Genomic DNA, 16,569 nt, shown 5'->3' with positions numbered 1-16,569 from the left:
GTGGCTTCTTATATTACTAGCAGTTACTTTTTCAAAAAAGTTTTTGAAGTGTAATCTGCTTACGATATTGTGTTAGTTTCTGGTATACAACATAGTAATTAAGTTATACATATATAATTATATATTACGTTTCATACTATTTTTCATTATAGGCTTTCTATACAGTAGGACCTTGTTCTTTATCTATTTTATATATATATTAGTATCTACAAATGTTGAACCTCCCAGTTTATCCCTTCCCACCCCCTTGCTCCCTGGTAACCATAAGCTTGTTTTCTATGTCTGTGAGTCTGTTCATTTGCCTTTTTTTTAGATTCCACATATAAGAGATATCATAAGGTATTTATATTATATTCTTTAAAGTTATTGGGAGTAGACCTTAAATGTTCTTACCACACAATAGAAATAGTCATTATGAGGTGACAGATGTGTTAGCTAATGCTGTAATAGTATTTTGCAATAAAGCACAAGCATACATAAGTTTAGCAAAAGCATTCTGCATTCTGTGAAGACAGATCTTATTAAAAATTAAAACTAAAAAAATCACATTTAGGAATATTGGTTGCAACCATACATCATAAGAAAAATATTGACACATTGAACACTTCGTTGGTGTATGAGGATTTAAAAAGCTATTTCTTTAAAATTGTATAACAAAAGAAAGCATGCCTGTGAAATGCCATGGCTTGGGTTCTGATTCTGGAAGGCCTCCACTGGAAATGCTGTAATCTACCCCAGATTTTTATAGAATTAATGTGATAAAACAGGATCACAAAAAATTCTCTAAGTATTGTATGCATAGTGTGATATGTAACAACTCTGTATCACCTGTCTGCTAAATAGAACATTCATTCTCTTTTCTGTCCTTGTTTCTCCTCTGTCTGGAATAGATTCTGGGACACAACAACTTGAAAACAGAAACACAAGACCAATTTTTTAATCTCTGATCACTAGACAGATCTGTTACTGCCTGCTGTCTTCTTCCAGACTAAACTACAACTGAAACTCTCCCAGGGGAGACCTGGGAGAGCTCGAGATTCCCTAATGCCAATCATAAATCCCCCTTTGATATTAAATAGCTTTACTTCTAAATGGTTTAGTTTTATGTCTAGAAAACTTTAGCAATAAAATGCGTATTGTTTCCATGTGTGCATGTATTTTAAACTTACATAAACGAATCTCATTCTGTTTCTTACTCTTAACACAATAGTTTTTAAACTCTAATCCATATGGCTTTGTGCACATATATTCTGTTGCTACTATCTCTGGTATGCAAGCATGGACTTTGTGTACTTATTCTAGTTGGTACCAAACTCTGTCACTGAAAACATTACTGCAAATAGATGTCTTCATAATTCTTCATGAAGCTGGTGAGAATTTATTTGTAATATATCTCAGAATCAGAATTGTTGTAATCTACTATATATAATGATTCAAGAAACCTGCTTCTGAAATACATTATACACACATTCTCACGCAGGTCCATAAACACACATACACACATAAATATATTCAACCAGTACCCCTCCTAGCTCACTCTACAGTATGGCTGCCCCAGTCTAGACTCTCATGTGTAGTAGCTTCCTACATTTATCTCATGATAAATGCATAAGGTCTCCTGTAGCCTTATCCAATTTTTAAACATCTTGCTAGGCTTATAGGAGTAAATACCTAACTGCTGTTTTAATTAGCAATTCTCTGATTACTAATGAGTTAGAGCATCTCCTCATAGGCTTGTGGCCATTTAGAGTTCCTCTTATGCTTGCCTTTTTTTCTGCTAGGAGCACTGTAATTGTGTCTTGGTAATGTGCAAGAATATTTTACACATTGCAGAAAACACTCCCTTATCAAATTTGGATTTTGTAGATGTTGTCTCCTACTTCATCATCTCCCGATCACCTTTGCCCATGGTGTCTTTAATTAAACAGACATCCAGATATTTTTTGAATTTTGAAGGAAACAAATCCATCAAACGTTTTGCTTCAAGTGTTGTAGGGTAAGAACACTATGGGAAAAAATTCGGGGGTTTTGTTTGTTTTTATTCTTGTGGGGGGAGGTGATTTATTTTATTTTTAGAGGAGGTGCTGGGGGTTGAACCCAGGACCTTGTTCATGCTAAGCATGCGCTCTGCCACCTGAGCTATCGCCTTCCCTTAATGGGATAAAATTTGAAGGTAGATGACCTTTAAGAGGACGCTGCTCATTGGTCTTTTCTCCTATAAGAAGCAGAGGAAGCATGCCCCAAACTACACAACTAGTCGAGTGCAGTCCCCACCCCTTGTGGCCCAGCAGAGGAACATCATCAACCCGCCTGGGGTAACACCCTCCAGCAGACGGCTCCTGCACTAGAGACGGGGAATTCTCACTGTCAACGAAGAAGTAAGTGTCTGACAGAAGCTGAAATCCGTAACCCTACAGTTCTTACTCTTTTTCTGTTATTTTCTTTTTTCCCTCATGTCTCCTTGCTTCAGATACTTTATTCCTCCCTCTCTATCGCCCTTCCATCTTTCTGCTTTTTTAAAATTTCCTCCTTCAAGTGTTCTATCCTGCAGATCAGTATAATAACCTGTCTATCTAAGTGTGAACTTCTGCTTTACTTCAGGGAAGGCCTTTATTCCATGTTTTACCTTCAGTGGCTCTTCCTCTCCATCCTCCCTTTTCTTCCAATCAAATTGTCAATGTGTAGTGGTTAAATGTTATATGTGAGGTACTGTATTAAGTGTATTGGTGGACATAAAAATGCAGAAGGGAAAATTGTCCATTAAAACTCATAAAAGCAACAAACTATAGAGCATCATTCTAGGGGTCCTGGCTAATGAAAAACCTGCAGGAAAGAAAAAATACAGAGATATAAACATCACAATGCTTCTCTAAGGAAAAACAGATTTATACACGTGCAGGATAAGATATGTGACAGTAAAAGGAGGGAAAGATCACAAAATGTTTAAGTAATGAAATAAGATATCCGGAAAGCAAATACACTCTCTTCTCTACTCTTGCAACCTATGACCAACTTTAGCTGTACAAATTGAAAAAAATTAGTTTAAAAAAATCACAGATACTGTAAACAAAAGGAGGAAAGAAAAGTTATAGGGGACAAAGAAGGTTCGAGTAATCTTCAACATTTTAAAAATCAGTGTTTTTTAAAAATCAGACATTCTCCTTGTGAACAAACTAAGAATTTCTAACAAAAAAACTAAACTAATATGGAGTAATTATCCAATTAATGCCTCTAAACAGGATACTTAAAGTATTACTTTTATAGATCCAAAGAGTCCACGTGCTTTCATCTTTGCACAGAAGCTGTATTAAAAAGTATATTTCCACAACATGAAAGAATACAGTTGATTTTATTATGTATTTTTAAAGAAGGAAATACAGGAATTTTATATAAGAAATATCTCATAGAAAACTTTCCAAATATCCATTTTAGGCATTGTTCCCTAGCCCCAATATTCCGCACTCACGGCAGGTAATACAAATTTGCTGCACTCTGTCATCTCCTGAGATTCTTGCCAGCACTCTGCCCTCCTCATCCAGCAACTTTTCTCTCCATCTCCTCCACCCATTGCCACAACCTCACCTTCTGCCTCCCAGGCAGAAGAGATTTCTATTACTATCCCTGGATGCACCAAATTTCCTACAGTACGTGAGGGCCATGTGACTCCTTTTCACAAAGAAGCTTTTGGAAAGAGTATTTTCTCACCTTGAAATCACCTACGGGGCAAAAATATTAGAAAACTGATCCTCAGTCAGTGAGGGCACAGTGCTTACATGTACTACAAATAATTCTGAGAACCCTAACTTGACATTGAATGCTATATTTCTCGGTATTTAATCAAGGGTATTTAGACAAATACATATGTTAGTATTTCGCAAACCAGTACACGCACCTTCTACACTGATTGCCATTGTCAGGTGCTTCACGGGAGCTGCCGTGCTCAATAACAAGAATGAAGATATTCTCAACTATCCCAATCTGGCATAAGCAGTTTATGAATCACTTAATCCAAAACATTCAACCATCAAGGCTCTAAACTGTAGAGAGAAAGGCATATGGAAAAATGCAATGATCTCCGGAGGCTGTGTGACTGTGTGTGTCAGTTCTAACACATTAGCGCTCTATGTTTCCCTCCTGACTGGAATATAATAATGAGAGTTAATTACTCCTGTTGAAAGTGATCTTACGATATCCCCAGGTATCTCCTATTATCCCACATTATTTCCCAAATAATAAATGTTAGTTTCTTTAAAATATCTTTTAAATTTAAAATAAAAGACACTAATTTGGAGATCCCATTGTATGACAAAAATTGTGCTAGGTGCCTTAGGTTTGTATTTTTTGGACACAGGATAAGACCATGAAATAAAGTAAAAAAAATCAAAGGGCAATATAATATACCATATGTGATATTGGGGGCTGATTTATATGATCTTTAATTCCAACTCAAATTGGAAAAAAATTAGATGACTATTTGACTACTTATATCAATCTGAAAAGCACCAAATATTCGGAAAACAGAAGAACTATTTCAGAATTTGTAAATCCATTTTCTTTATGACTGAGAGTCCTGATTTTTATTTTTATTTATTTTTAACATTTTTTATTGGTTTATAATCATTTTACAATGTGTCAAATTTCAGTGTAGAGCACAATTTTTCAGTTATACATGAGCATATATATAATTCATTGTCACATTTTTTTCTCTGTGAGCTACCATAAGATCTTGTATATATTTCCCTGTGCTATACAGTATAATCTTGTTTATCTATTTTACATTTTGAGATCCCAGTCTGTCCCCCCCACCCCCTTGGCAACCGCAGGTTTGTATTCTATGTCTATGAGTCTGTTTCTCTTGTATTTCTGTTTTGTTTTGTTTTGTTTTTTAGATTCCACATATGAGCGATCTCATATGGTATTTTTCTTTCTCTTTCTGCTTACTTCACTTAGAATGACCTTCTCCAGGAACATCCATATTGCTGCAAATGGCGTTATGTTGTCATTTTTTGTGGCTGAATAGTATTCCATTGTATAAATATACCACTTCTTCTCTATCCAGTCATCTGTTGATGGACATTTAGGCTGTTTCCATGTCTTGGCTATTGTAAATAGTGCTGCTATGAACATTGGGGTGCAGGTGTCGTTTTGAAGTAGGGTTCCTTCTGGATATATGGCCAGGAGTGGGATGACTGGGTCATATGGTAAGTCTATTCCTAGTCTTTTGAGGAATTTCCATACTGTTTTCCACAATGGCTGCACCAAACTGCATTCCCACCAGCAGTGTAGGGGGGTTCCCTTTTCTCCACAGCCTCTCCAGCATTTGTCATTTGTGAACTTTTGTATGGTGGCCATTCTGACTGGTGTGAGGTGATACCTCATAGTAGTTTTGATTTGCATTTCTCTGATAATTAGTGATATTGAGCATTTTTTCATGTGCCTATTGATCATTTGTATGTCTTCCTTGGAGAATTGCCTGTTTAGGTCTTTTGCCTATTTTTGGATTGGGTTGTTTGTTTTTTTCTTATTAAGTTGTATGAGCTGCTTGTATAATCTGGAGATCAAGCCTTTGTCGGTTTCATTTGCAAAAATTTTCTCCCAGGTTGTTGTTTTGTTTTATTTATGGTTTCCTTTGCTGTGCAGAAGCTTGTAAGTTTAATTAGATCCCATTTGTTTATTCTTGCTTTTATTTCTATTGCTTGGGTAGACTGTCCTAGGAGAACATTTTTGAGATGTATGTCAGATAATGTTTTGCCTATATTTTCTTCTAGGAGGTTTACTGTATCTTGTCTTATGTTTAAGTCTTTGATCCATTTTGAGTTGATTTTTGTGTATGGTGTAAGGGAGTGTTCTAGCTTCACTGATTTATATGCTGCTGTCCAGTTTTCCCAGCACCATTTGCTGAAGAGACTGTCTTTATTCCGTTGTATATTCTTGCCTCCTTTGTTGAAGATTAGTTGACCAAAAGTTAGTGGGTTCGTTTCTGGGCTCTCTGTTCTTTTCCATCGGTCTATATGTCTGTTTTTGTACCAATACCATGCTGTCTTGATGACTGTAGCTCTGTAGTATTGTCTGAAGTCGGGAGAGTTATTCCTCCAGCCTCTTTCTTTTTCTTCAGTAAAGTTTTGGCAATTCTAGGTCTTTTGTGGTTCCATATAAGTCCTATTATGATTTGTTCTAGTTCTGTGAAATATGTCCTGGGTAATTTGATAGGGATTGCATTAAATCTGTAGATTGCCTTGGGCAGTGTGACCATTTTAACGATATTGATTCTTCCAATCCAAGAGCATGGGATAACTTTCCATTTTTTAAAGTCTTCCTTAATTTCTTTCATCAGTGTTTTATAGTTTTCCATGTGTAAGTTTTTCACCTCCTTGGTTAGATTTACCCCTAGGTATTTTATTACTTTGGGTGCTATTTTAAAGGGGATTGTTTCTTTACTTTCTTTTTCTGTTGATTCGTTATTAGTGTAAAGAAATGCAACTGATTTTTGAACATTCATCTTGTAACCTGCTACCTTGCTGAATTCTTCGATCAGCTCTAGTAGTTTTTGTGTGGACCTTTTAGGGTTTTCTATATATAGTAACATGTCATCGGCAGATAGTGACACTTTTACCTCTTCCTTTCCAATCTGGATCCCTTTTATTTCTCTCTCTTGCCTGATTGCTGTGGCCAGGACTTCCAAGACTATGTTGAATAGGAGTGGTGATAGTGGGCAGCCTTGTGTTGTCCCAGATTTTAGTGGGAAACTTTTGAGTTGTTCACCGTTGAGTGCTATGCTGGCTGTAGGTTTGTCATATATAGCTTTTATGATGTTGAGATATGTTCCCTCTATACCCACTTTGGTGAGAGTTTTTATCATAAATGGGTGTTGAATGTTATCAAGTGCTTTTTCTGCATCTATTGAGATGATCTTGTGGTTTTTGTCCTTTCTCATTGATGTGATGTATTACATTGATTACTTTGCATGTGTTGAACCACCTTTGTGTCCCTGGAATGAACCCCACTTGATCATGATATATAATCTTTTTTATGTGCTGTTGGATTCTATTTGCTAATATTCTGGTGAGGATTTTTGCATCTATGTTCATCAGTGATATTGGCCTATAATTCTCTTTTTTGGTGGTGTCTTTGCCTGGTTTTGGTATCAGGGTGATGGTGGCTTCATAGAATGAGTTTGGGAGTATTCCCTCCTTTTCAATCTTCTGTAAGAGTTTGAGAAGGACTCAGTGAATTCATTTTAATTTAGAGAGTGGCGTGTGATCACAGGCACTTGAAAGGAGGCATTATTTATGTGATTAATCTTTCAGACGCTGCAAATACCTAGCTTCTCCTGCCACCTACTGGCTGTTGGTTGCATTGAAAAACATCTGAATAAGACATAAGGTATAAAGAACACCAGCACAAACATTAATGTGCCAGCTTTAGAAATAAAATATTATCAATAAATTGTCTAGCCCTCGCTAACTGTATCTCCCTCCCCTTCAGACGTATCCATTATCTTGAATTATGTGTATTTATACGTATATCATCCTAATACGCTTCTTTATAATTTTCCCACATCAGCATTGTATCTCTAAGCAGTGCTGGTGTTTTGCATGTTTTTAAAGTGCACATAAATGACATCATTCTATATGGAATCTTCTGTGTGAAATCTTCTGCAGGTTACTTTTTAAATCCACGTTGTGTTTATGAGAGTCATCCATGTTGACCAGTGTAGTCATTTTCACTTCCATGTAGCGTTCTAATGGATATGTCCTAATTTATATGCCCATACTTCCAATTTTTGAATATCTTCCAGTTTTTAACTAATGTGAACATTACTTCTCTGAACACCCTAGAATACATCCCCACTAGTAAATACTGGGTTTCTTAGAGGTAATGTAATTGTCTCGACATCATGCTTACGCATCTTTCTTGTCATTGCCGAATTATTCCTCAAAATGGCTGTATTATCTGTGCTCTGACCAGCGCTGTGTAACAAACAGTTCCCACTGCTCCCTAGCCTCATCCCCACTTGGTATTGTCAGATTTCTGAATTTTTGTGGTTCTGGCTGGGGTGCAGTCATACCTCTTTGTGGGCTTCATTTCACATCCCTGATGGACTTTTGCGCTGGATATATGAATCAACTTGGGGAGGACCTTTGCTCCTGAATCTTTCCAACTCACCAGTATGTTTTATTTAGGTCATCTTGAATTGAGGTTTATAAGCGTCTCCATAAAGATCACGCCTTTCTTTTATTAGATTCAAAGTAGTTCATATTTTTAGACTACTGTCAATGGGTAGTTTTAAAATGAGATTTCGTAACTGACATTTTTTGATACTAGGGGTGGGTGTATTAATGCAACTGATTTTTTATATTGATTTGATGTCTGGTAACATGGTTAAATTCTTTCATTGACCCAGAAGACTTTATTTGTATATTCTTTTGAATCTTCTATGAAGGCAATTATATTTTCTAAGAATACTGATGATCTTTTTTTCCTCTCAAATTCTTATTTCTTGAATCTGATTTTCTGATCCTGTGTTGAATAGGAATGGTGAACACCGGTGCCTTTGTTACAGTCCTTGATCTCATTGGAAAGTACTCTTCAGTGCTAGTTTTCTAGGAGTTTGCTTGCTTTTTAATTTATTTTTATTTTTAAATTTTTCTAAACTGAAATATAGTCAGTTACAATGTGTCAATCTCTGGTGTACAGCATAATGTCCCAGTCATACATATATTCATTTTCATATTCTTTTTCATTAAAGGTTATTACAAGATACTGAATAAAGTTCCCTCTGCTATACAGAAGAAATTTGTTTTTTTATCTATTTTTATATATAGTAGTTAATATTCACAAATCTAAGACTTTGCTTTCCTTAAGAAAAAATGTTAAAATTTATCTTTTTGGCCCTGCACATATTGATAATTTTATTTGAGTTGTCTCTTTTATTCTGTTTAACTGAGTGAGTTATATTAATAGATTTTTTTTCCCCAAACTTAAACCATCCTTGCATTTTGGGGATAAACTTGAGTTTGTTTCAGAGTGAGTTACCTCAGCCTGTCATTTTCTTTCTTACATGCTTTGTCTACTGATGTTATACTGGTCACATAAAATGAATTGAGGCATATTTTCTCATTATCTGTTCTCTGACATAAAAACTAAAGACTTAGTAGAAATGTTTGTTCCTGAATTCTGAGGGGCAGTGAAAACATTTAAGGAATACTTCATGTCCCTTGATAAATGTAGAGTCTACTAAATTATATGTTAGAGGAACCTATATAAAGAAAAAAGAAAGGGCTTCCTTGTACGCCCATGAGAAAATAGGACATGGTACGCCCATGAGAAAATAGGACATGGTCTGATTTGTCTAAGGAGTAACACTGATTACATGAACCTGGTTTCTTATAGAAAATTGCTTCTGAGCTAGCAGTTTCTGTGAGAAGGATTTTTCTTAAAAAGCTATTACATTGAACATATTAGAAGCTCTGTTTCTTTACTTTCTGGGAGTTCTGGGAGCACTAGATTTATGCAAATGCTTAATTCATCTCTATAAACCAACCAGAATAAAACTCTTGTTTTGAGAATGTCCAGCTGGAATATGGTGGCTGGATTAGAGACAAAACAGGCCCCCGTTTGTACAGACAATAAAATTGAAACCTTTGCAATTATCTCTTCTACGAGACAGAAATCTCATGCAGCCCTACTGGGGAAAAGTCTACAGGGTGGCATGCAACTTCAAAGAGTCTTAGTCCTAATCAGCAGTAAATAGTAAATCAAAGTTACAGTTCCTTAGAGAATTAAATAGCTTTTGATGGGCCTGTTAAATAATGCTGTAGTATAACACTGGAGGGCCTCACAGTCATCCTTTGCTTTATTTTCCTTTGTGGATATTCTTTCTTTCCTTTTAAAAAAATTTTCTCCTTCCAGTTTTATTTTATTGAGATATAATTGACATACAGCACTGTGTAAGTTTCAGGTGCACAGAATAATGATTTGACTCACATACATCATGAAATGATTCCCACAATACGTTTAGTGAACATCCATCATCTCGTATGGATACAAAATAAAAGAAAAAAGTGTTTCCTTGTGATGGGAACACAACTGAATGCCTATTGTGCGTGGAAAACCTACCAAAGGACCGAGGTGAGTGATCTGACCCTTGCTGTCAGGGATCTTGTAGACTAGCAGAGAGAGACCGGCATGGGAACATGTATGTTCAGGATGGTACTACAGGTACCATGAGGAAAAATCTCCAGGATACCAAGGAGGGGGTGGTCAGGTCTCCTAGGAGACCAAAAAGGCCAGAGGCATTTCCCAGATGCTGGGGAGGAGAGGCCATTCCAGAGAGGAGAACAGTCATCAAAGGCCAGAAAGTGTAAAAAGCCAGTCATTTTACTTGTCACACCCACTGATTATGGCCCTTAATTACACACTGCCCTGAATTGCCAGCTGCTTTATGCAATAGCAACATGTCATCAACATTATATGCTTGGAGTGAGGAAATGCTGGGCAGAGACACTTTCAAAAAAGTGTAAGACAGGAAAAAAAAAAAAAAAGTAAGAGACAGTGAGAATCTGATGGGATTTGTGGAAATCACGAAAATGGACATTTGGGCGGTGGTTTGCAATCCCAGGGCAACCATTTGCTGCCGTGAGACCTTGGGTAAGTTAATAAACCTCCCTCTGGGGATCCATGCCTTCATGCAAAAGGGTCTCAAATCCACTCATCACTAGCCTCACAAGGTTGCAGTGTTTCTTTGAAAGCTCACAGGCAGGAAGGCAGCAGAGTGTAAAGTCCTGTGCTTTCTCCATGTTGGAGGTCAGTGGGCAGTTTGGTAGAGACGGCTGCATCACCAGTGGAAGCACCAGTAGGACTCCACTCCCGGGATAGCTGTCTCGCTGTGTGTGGGGAGGGGGGCAAAGGAGCACTGAGGTGAAGCCGTAATTATGGGAACTTCCTAAAGGAGGAAATGGGTTTTTTAAATAAAAAACCCCAAGAGGCATGACCTGTGTTGTAAAATTACCCCGTGGGATTTTAATTCATGGAGGTGACCGAGGGCCATCACAGAGGGTCAAAACCACTGAAAGAATCACTCTCATTTCCCAAGAGAAAGGGACATCCGTGCCATGCAGAGCCGTAAGTAGGGGAAACTGGGTCTGGTTGGGTGGCAGAAGACAGGAGGAGAAAGCGGGGGCCAGGGCCCTTACTGGGGTGTCCCTGGGAAAGACAAGACAGGGTAGAGTGTACATTTAGGATTAGCTAGACTGAATCATCTCATGGCCCAAGCTACAGGGGTACCCACCAGTGTCCCATTCCCAGCCCTGGGGTGATTTAGGGCAGAGGACAGGTCGCTAGTGTGTGGAGCTAGGAGAAGGAAGTGGTTAGGGCTGGCCTCTGCTCTGCCAGTGGGTACAGGAAAGGTGTGTTTCAGGCCAGCTGGCCCCACCCCCGGAATCAGCCGGCCCTGGGGGAGGGGAGAGGGAGAGGTTGTTCCTTGTCTCTGCTCAGTCCCCTGTGATCCTGGAGCACTAGTATTAACCCCTCTCACAAGGTTATGTTGAGACTTAATTATAGTAGCTGACACTTCATAAATGACAGCTGTGTGACCTGTTTCACCAGCCTGAGCCTCAATAATCCACATCATTTTTTATGTTCTTATAGTAAAATGCACCTAACATAAAATTTACCATCTTAACCATTTGTAAGTGTACAGGTCTGTGGTATTCAATACATTTTCATCACCAGCCATCACTGTAACTCTTTTTACCTCGTAAGTCCGAAACCTTATGCCTATTAAACATGCTCCCCTCCCACTCCCCCACCTCCCAAGCAACCACCATTCTACTTTCTGCCTCCATGAATTTGACTACTCCAGTGAAATTGTACAGTATTTGTCTTTTTGTAACTGGCTTATTAGCATAATGCTCTCAGATCATAGCATGTGTCAGAATTTCCTTCCTTTTTAAGACCAAATAATATTCCACTGAATGTATGGACCACATCTTGGTTATCTATTCATCCATCGATGGACACTGGAGTCGCTTCCACCATTGGCTATTGTGAATAATGCTGCTCCGAACATGGGTGTGCAAATATCTCTTCAAGACTCTGTTTTCATTTCTTCTGGTTATACACCCAAAAGTGGAATTTCTGGATCATTCAGTAATTCTAGTCTTAATTTTTTGAGGAACCATCATACTGTTTTCCACAGCAGCTGTACCATTTTACATTCCCACCAACAGTGCACAACAGTGACAATCCCCACATCCTCGCCTACACTTGTTGTTTCCTGTGTTTGATAGTAACCCTCCCAACAGGTAGGCGGGTACCTCATGTTGGCTTTTGCGTTCATTTCCCTAACAATTACTAATGCTGAGCATCTTTTCATGTTTTAATCGGCTCCTTGTAGATTTTCTTTGGAGAAATGTCTATACAAGTCCTTTGCCCATTAAAAAAAAAATCAAATGGTTTCAGACTAAGACATTTTAATCACTAAGCTGAAATGAAATTTGGTAGGTAAAATTTTGTACCTGTGTTTAAGAATGGAAGGAAGACTGTTTTTAAAAAAAAATGTTACCAAAGGAAGAAGAACAGAGTAAGATGGAAGACACTGGCATAGAAAGTAGAATTTCTAAATATAACATATATTTTACTTAGGACTCTAGAGACTGACACTAGAATCCAGTTCCCTGACTCCTGATTAGCACAATGGTCACTAAACTAGTTCTCAAACCATGTTTTCTCATAAAGATTCTTTCTTTCAATTATGGCCTGACATATACCCAGACTAGTCCATACTTATATAAAATACCCACATTTTCTTAGAATTTATTTTATGTTATTTTTAAGCAAACACAAACCACTTTTGGGGGAATAATGATTATAGAAAAGGATTTGTATTACAAAAATATTTTATTCTTTGCAAATAAATGAAATTCTTATAGAATATGCAAGAAATTACTTATCATGACCTCAGAAAGGATCTGGAAGATTCGAGGGGAAAAGCATAGGGAGAGAGTGACCTACTTTTTGCAGTCCATCCTTCTGTATCATTTGAACTTTGCACCACCTTTATGTACCACATCTTCAAAAAGATTTAAAATTTTCATTTCAATTATAAAAAATACAAAAATAAAGACCCACATTTAGGAAACTTACAACTTAAAATATAAATTTTTAAGATAGTGGAGATGTCAAAATGTGGCTTTCTCATCCATATACCTTGTGTTTTAGCCTCCAACACATCTTTGTGAATGCAGATCACTGACATTTTCTAGGAATAACCTAAAAATGTAGGCTAAATCTGGATGGCATGGAAGATGGGGCTATTCTCTGTTCCAGATTTTGTGGGTCCTGTTCTCCAAAGACATTAGCAAGTTCAGGGGTCTACAACTTGCAGCACAGACCTTGGGAAATGGAGGAAGTGGTTCAGAACAAAAAGTGAAATTCTGTGTCCTCAGACGCATGATTAATTCCACTTTTAGCTGAAAGATCCTCAACAGAGGGTTGGGGTTTTTTTCCAATTTTTTTTCTTTTTCCTTTTTTTTTTGTGTGTGTGGGAAGTAATAAGGGTTTTTATTTATTTGTTTGTTTATTTATTTTAATGGAGGGACTGGAGATTAAACCCAGGACTTCGTGCATGCTGAGCACGTGCTCTACCACTGAGCTACATTTTCCTGCCTCCAGGGAAGTTTTGATAGAAAGTTATACCAGGAGATAGTGTTTGGAGATTTAGCTCAAATACTCATACACTTCCCACAGGTCCTGAAATGTGTGCAAATAAGTCCCCAAGGTCCTCTCCAATTTGTTTCTAATATTTAAAATTCTTCCTTATGCGAGGCTGGAATTCAGCAGGTTCAAAATGTGTAATTATTTCATTTTTCTTAAGAGTCTGGAACATTAGTCAGCCCTGATTTTTCAAATTGTTCCCTTTTGTAAGAAGTATAACATCCTGTCCAGTAGGAATGGTTTTCTTCACCATGTTCTTCTATTGTTTAGAGTTAGGACCAATTTTTTACTTCTTAGGGGGTCTGTCTAACATGATGGTTGAGGATGCAGGTTTTCGGGTCCAGCTGCCGGAGTTCAAATCCTACTTCGGTGGTCCCAGCTGTAACAGGAGGGTGATGAGAGTGTCTCCCTGACTCACCGAGGTGTCCAGAGGATCGAATGGGATGAAGCGTTTGGCAAGATGTGTCATGTACGTGACTCACTAGTAAATTACCTACTTATTATTTTTCAACTTTTTTGTTTTTGGAACCTCAGGAGTACAAAGTTAGATTCATCAGAATGCTTGGTTCATAACCCACTCTCCTCCTTGGCCTCTGTATGGTGCTGTCTTATTCATTTCATTTCATTTGTGTTGTGTAAATTTTGGTCTATTAACTTGATTTGATACTATATCAGACACACGCTGACGCACTCAATCCTAGAACTAGAATATTACTATTAATTTGCATCTACTTAAAAGCTCATAGCCTTCACCCTTCCCAGAGATAACCTCTGTCTTGAATTTTGTGTTACTCTTTTTTTTTTAATTGAGGTATATTCAGTTTACAACATTGCATCAATTTCTGGTGTACAGCATAATGTTTCAGTCATACACGTACATACATATATTCCTTTTCAGATTCTTTTTCACTGTAGGTTACCATAAGATAATGACTATAGTTCCCTGTGCTCTACAGTACAAACTTGTTTACCTATAGTGTGTATCTGCAAATCTCAAACTCCTAATTTATCCTTCCCCACCCTCTTCCCTCCCTGATAACCATGTTTGTTTTCTATGTCTGTAAGTTTGTCTCCATTTTGTAAATAAGTTCATTTGTGTCCTTTATTTATGTTTTTAGATTCCACACATAAGTGATATCTTCTTCCTTAAGCATGGTTCCCCACTAGGTCTTTGAGCACGTATACAACGGTGGCTTTGAAGTCTTTGTTAATTCTGACATCTGGACCCTCGCCCAGGCAGTTTCTCTTGCCTACTCTGTAACCTGTCTGAATTATGCTTTCCTGTTTCTTTGCACGTGTCGTAACGTTTTGTTAAAAAGTGGACATTTTTTTGTGGGATCTCTGAATAATGATTTAATTAATTTATTTATTTAAATTTTTATTGTGGGTTCTTTGAACAATGATTATTTTTTCCTTCCTTTCTTTATTTTAATTTTTATTGTGGGATCGCTGAACAATGATTCCAGTTACCCCTCCACTCCGAGATTGTCATGATTGTTTTTTTTTATTTAATTACTCAGCTGGACTAATTTAGTGAAGTTTATTTTCCCTTCAGTGTGATGTCTCTGGTTTCTTCCTTAGAAGGTGCAGCCTTGGACATGCACACAGCCACGTGAGGTGACGGGTTCCCTGAGCTGTCTGTTCAGGTGTCTGCCTTTGTTGATGTCACAGTTGGAAGTTAGCTCCAACCGCCAGCTTAGTGCTTGGGTTTTGATGACAACCTGGAGCATGAGTTGCACTGGATCGATCAGATCCAGTTAGATCGGGTCTTTTTGCAGAAGCAGTGTTTGAGGCTTGTCCTTGAGTTTGTTAGGGCCCCAGAGGGGCTCGTCTTACCTGCCCCTTTCCCTGGTTCTCTCTGGTAAGTTCGCTTGTTCAAATACAATTTAGTTTGTTATGATTGTGGAGCTGTCAGCCTCCTCTAAATTGTTAACCACCAAATTCTCTAGTGTTCGGGAGAGCACCCTTAGGCTCAAACTTCACCCACATCCTTCCAAATAAAATTACTGCCTTTGGGGAGAGCTTCAGAGCTCTCTGTGCTTATGGCCCGCCTCTCCCCTGGGAAAAATCTGATTCATTGCTCTGGACTTTTGGGTGGGGACCGTGACCTGCTTCTCTGGGATTGATACCCCCGCATTACGAGCAGAGCTCAGTTTGAATGGTACCCTCTGGTCCTCTCCTGGCATCAAAACATCACCCTCTGAGCCAACCAGGGAGAGGACCAGGGTCCCTGTATTCTTGGCCCCCTGCACCTGGGGTAGAGCCTCCACCCTATGACCCTATGAGCGAGAGCTGAGGGGAGGGAGGGAGGAAGTCTCCACCTCTTGGCTGCACTTACCTGGAATTCAGCCTTTGCAGCACAAAACTAGGGGGGCCTGAGAAATCCTGGCAGCCTCACTCCCTGGGCCCTTGATTGCAAACCGGGAGGAGAGGAGACACCAATGTCACACACTCCTAACGTTCTTACAAGATTTATATTTTCCCGAATGTTCCTTCTTTTGCTGTATGCCCTTATGACAACATGCAGAGACTTTAAATGGGTTTTGTTTTTTTTTTTAAACTTTTTTCATCAGTTATGACAGCTTTGGTGAGGAGCTGGTCAGAGAGCCTCATGTAGCCATTCCAGAAGTCATTTGTCTACTTACTGTTAATATTGTACAGTTTGTCTCACCAATAAATAGTGTAAAATAATGAAAGTTTATTCATATCCCTTAGGGTATTTTAAGCATGAAATTTTTATAATCTCAAAACCCCAAATACCATGAATTTAGAAAAAGAATGAATAAAAGTGATCAAGATTTTGAGAGTTAAAAACAAAAATTTATCACTCCGAAAACGATGTCAGTAAAATAA

The sequence above is a fragment of the Camelus bactrianus genome, chromosome 26, assembly GCF_048773025.1.
Source record: "Camelus bactrianus isolate YW-2024 breed Bactrian camel chromosome 26, ASM4877302v1, whole genome shotgun sequence".
Taxonomy (NCBI): domain Eukaryota; kingdom Metazoa; phylum Chordata; class Mammalia; order Artiodactyla; family Camelidae; genus Camelus; species Camelus bactrianus.
The sequence above is the reverse complement of the archived record's forward strand: the minus strand, read 5'-3'. Positions refer to the sequence as shown.